General features: G+C 38.5%; 1 long non-coding RNA gene across 1 annotated transcript; it reads right to left on the reverse strand.

Moving 5' to 3' along the window:
• Window positions 1-3163: 3163 nt before the first annotated feature.
• On the reverse strand, window positions 3164-4193 carry LOC137422666 (uncharacterized). Its single transcript, XR_010983570.2, has 3 exons — window positions 4021-4193; window positions 3635-3741; window positions 3164-3532 (listed from the first exon to the last, which is right to left on the reverse strand). It is a non-coding gene; the product is annotated as an uncharacterized LOC137422666 (long non-coding RNA).
• Between the last annotated feature and the right edge of the window lie 622 nt (window positions 4194-4815).

A 4815-nucleotide genomic window follows, 5' to 3' on the forward strand; every position in this document is an offset into this window, starting at 1 on the left:
AAATATATGACAAAATGATTTTGCACCAAACCTTGCAATCCCCCGACCCACATCATAACCTATCTGTGAGGCTAGGCAACAACATCAACAACATATTCGCTCATTCTATGGGAGTATGAACACGTGGTAGGACATATTATCCTGCTATGAAATACCTCTGTCGTGCTTTAATCGTTTGACACTTTTGTAGTCGTTTCTGAACGCTTCATTGTACGCTTTATCATGGTATTCAATATAATTTTGATCACTCATTTAACCACAGAAATCGATACACCCATAACTAGGACGACACTCGGTAGGGCGAATACCTCCGCTAGGTTGAACAGTTTACGTTTTGTATCCCACTGATAGGGCGGATCTGGATCCAGACCTGTACCAAAATCTAATCAATTCGTCCTTGTCACAAACACAATTTATCCACCAAATTTTGTCCGAATCCGTCCACAATTTTTTGAGATATCCTGCTATATATCGTTTTTGGCTCTGTCTACCAATGGTGAAAAATCACTTTAAAAATTATACTAGCCGGATGAGAATCCAGATCTTAACCAATATCTAATCATTTCGTCCTTGTCACAAACACTACCTCTCTGCCAAATTTTGTCCGAATCCGTCCACAACTTTTTGAGATATCCTGCTATATATCGTTTGTGGGCCAATCTCTCAATGCTGAAGAATCACTTAAAAAATTCTAGTAGCCGGATCAGAATCCAGATCTTCACCAAAATCTAATCATTTCGTCCTTGTCACAAACACTACCTCTCTGCCAAATTTTGTCCGAATCCGTCCACATCTTTTTGAGATATCCTGCTATATATCGTTTGTGGCCCTGTCTCTCAATGCTGAAGAATCACTTAAAAATTAAATAATTATCGTATCCCAATTCATATTTAGATCTTCACCAAAATCGAATCGATTCGTCCTTTTCACAAACACAATTTATCCACCAAGTTTCGTCGGGATCCGTCAACAACTTTTTGAGATATCCTGCTATATATCGTTTGTGGGCCAATCTCTCAATGCTGAAGAATCACTTTAAAAATTCTAGTAGCCGGATCAGAATCCAGATCTTAACCAAAATCTAATCATTTTTTCCTTGTCACAAACACTACTTCTGTGCCAAATTTTGTCCGAATCCGTCCACAACCTTTTGAGTTATCCTGTTTTATATCGTTTTTGGCCCGATCTACCAATGATGAAAAATCACTTTTAACATTCTACTAGCCGGATCAGAATCCATATCTTCATCAAAATCTAATCATTTCGTCCTTGTCACAAACACTACCTCTCGGCCAAATTTTGTCCGAATCCGTCCACAACCTTTTGAGTTATCCTGTTTTATATCGTTTTTGGCCCAATCTACCAATGATGAAGAATCACTTATAACATTCTACTAGCCGGATCAGAATCCATATGTTCATCAAAATCTAATCATTTCGTCCTTGTCACAAACACTACCTCTCGGCCAAATTTTGTCCGAATCCGTCCACAACCTTTTAGTTATCCTGTTTTATATCGTTTGTGGCCCAATCTCTCAATACTGAAGAATTACTTTTAAAATTCTTGTAGCCGGATCAGAATCAAGATCTTCACCAAAATCTAATCATTTTTTCCTTGTCACAAACACTACCTCTGTGCCAAATTTTGTCCGAATCCGTCCACAACCTTTTGAGTTATCCTGTTTTATATCGTTTTTGGCCCGATCTACTAATGATGAAGAATCACTTTAAACATTCTACTAGCCGGATCAGAATCCATATCTTCATAAAAATCTAATCATTTTTTCCTTGTCACAAACACTACCTCTGTGCCAAATTTTGTCCGAATCCGTCCACAACCTTTTGAGTTATCCTGTTTTATATCGTTTTTGGCTCTGTCTACCAATGGTGAAGAATCACTTTAAACATTCTACTAGCCGGATCAGAATCAAGATCTTCACCAAAATCTAATCATTTTTTCCTTGTCACAAACACTACCTTTGTGCCAAATTTTGTCCGAATCTGTCCACAACCTTTTGAGTTATCCTGTTTTATATCGTTTTTGGCCCGATCTACTAATGATGAAGAATCACTTTAAACATTCTACTAGCCGGATCAGAATCCATATCTTCATCAAAATCTAATCATTTCGTCCTTGTTTGTCACAAACACTACCTCTGTGCCAAATTTTGTCCGAATCTGTCCACAACTTTTTGAGATATGCTGCTATATATCGTTTGTGGCCCAATCTCTCAATGCTGAAGAATCACTTTTTAAAATTGTCTGATTCAGATCCGGATCTTCACCAAACTAGCATCGTTTCATCCTTGTCACACACCCAACCTGTCCACCACGTTTCGTCCGAATCTGTCCACAACTTTTTGAGATATGCTGCTATATATCGTTTGTGGCCCAATCTCTCAATGCTGAAGAATCACTTTTTTAAAATTGTCTGATTCAGATCCGGATCTTCACCAAACTAGCATCGTTTCATCCTTGTCACACACCCAACCTGTCCACCACGTTTCGTCCGAATCTGTCCACAACTTTTTGAGATATGCTGCTATATATCGTTTGTGGCCCAATCTCTCAATGCTGAAGAATCACTTTTTTAAAATTGTCTGATTCAGATCCGGATCTTCACCAAACTAGCATCGTTTCATCCTTGTCACACACCCAACCTGTCCACCACGTTTCGTCCGAATCTGTCCACAACTTTTTGAGATATCCTGTTCACAGACAGACACAGACAGGGGCGAAAACAACCTTCATCCACCTTCGGTGGCAGAGGTAAAGGTAAAAACACAGAAAATTATTTGAAACATTAATCTGGTGATGAAAATAAGAAGTTTTCGCAGAATTCTTTCTCGAAAAATCAGTAAAAAAAAGATCGTTACACATCCAGCCGTGCCAGCCGCCATATTGTTCCCCATTATTCCTCAGTCTTCCTGGCAAAGGTTGTGAAGGTTCACCTGCGGGGTATCGATGTACGAGGTGGTGGTGTTTGCTGGTGCCATTCACCTTTTAAATGCGCCTTTCTTTACTAGGCCTAGATCGCTCTTTCAACTCTGGAAACTCATTTCCGCTCGGACCTCTCTCCTACTGGGTGAAGGCACGTTTGGGTTTCCAGACAAAACATGTGCGGGGACGAAACCTTCAAGGACGACCGAAAACCTTGGCAACAATTTATTTTCAACAGTCGTGGCTTTATAACGGTATATTTTACAAAAATATTAGTATTTATAACATTGTGAACTATTTGTCAAATCTAGGTGAAATGTCCGAGGAATGTCTCGGCCTACCAAATGATTTTACATTTAAACAACAAACTACCGCTCTTTTCCCTCTGGTAAGATCACTACAACATTTTAAAAGCCATTTTGAGTTGCATTATTTCACTATTCCTGGTATTTCATGGAATTATACTTTGAGCTAAACGTGCAATGCATCACTTCTTCATCTGGCTTCTTCTTCTTATTATTTTTCAGCATCATCAGGCTTCTTCTTCTTCTTATTCTTTAATGACCACCATTATGCCACCTTTCTTGTGGGGTCTGGGGGGGGGGGTTAGCCCAAGTCTTAACGAAGAGGCTACCCAGGCTTGACGTTAGACTAGCAAGGACAGTAATTTGTTCATGATGCCGGCGATAGCTCACCTACTCTTCGCGAAGGATACCATGGCACCTTCAGCGTCCACCATTGAAGGCTGCCAGATGGGTCAACGTCCATCTGACACACCAAACACCATGATTAATCTTCCTGCCTGCGAATCACCCGAATGGCAGTTCACAGCTCGGTCGGGATTCGAACCCAGGTTAGACACCTTCGAGGTGAGTGTGCGTACCTGTAGGCCATCCCATCAGCAAATTCTTCATCTCCTTGCATTGGCTTAATTACTTAAGATTTTTTTTTTAACTACAGTATACCATAATATTAAGATGGCTGGCTTAAGATTGCAAGGTCCTGATATCAAGCCACTGTCATGTCGTTAAATTAACACCAGGTGGGTTGATCCTTCCGAGGTCGGCAAGTACCAGCTTACTGGGATGAATGAGCCATACGAGTATCCTGCGTCGGAGTGGCGACCTGTCCAGGATTGTTCCCAATAGCCTGGAAACTGCTTCGGCAAACCTTTGTTTCTGAAGATGCAAAAACGAGTGGTCATCATACCACAAACATCATATCATCATACCATAAACATCATATAATCATACAATAAACATCACATCATCATACCATAAACATCATATCATCATACCATAAACATCATATCATCATACCATAAACATCATATCATCATAGCATAAACATCATATAATCAAACAATAAACATCACATCATCATACCATAAACATCATATCATCATAGCATAAACATCATATCATCATACCATAAACATCATATAATCAAACAATAAACATCATATCATCATACCATAAACATCATATCATCATACCATAAACATCATATCATCATAGCATAAACATCATATCATCATACCATAAACATCATATCATCATACCATAAACATCATATCATCATAGCATAAACATCATATCATCATACCATAAACATCATATCATCATACCATAAACATCATATCATCATAGCATAAACATCATATCATCATACCATAAACATCACATCATCATACCATAAACATCATATCATCATACCATAAACATCATATCATCATACCATAAACATCATATCATCATACCATAAACATCACATCATCATACCATAAACATCATATAATCAAACAATAAACATCATATCATCATACCATAAACATCATATCATCATACCATAAACATCATATCATCATACCATAAAC

The sequence above is a fragment of the Myxine glutinosa genome, chromosome 2 (genome assembly GCF_964187855.1).
Source record: "Myxine glutinosa chromosome 2, kmMyxGlut1.1, whole genome shotgun sequence".
Taxonomy (NCBI): domain Eukaryota; kingdom Metazoa; phylum Chordata; class Myxini; order Myxiniformes; family Myxinidae; genus Myxine; species Myxine glutinosa.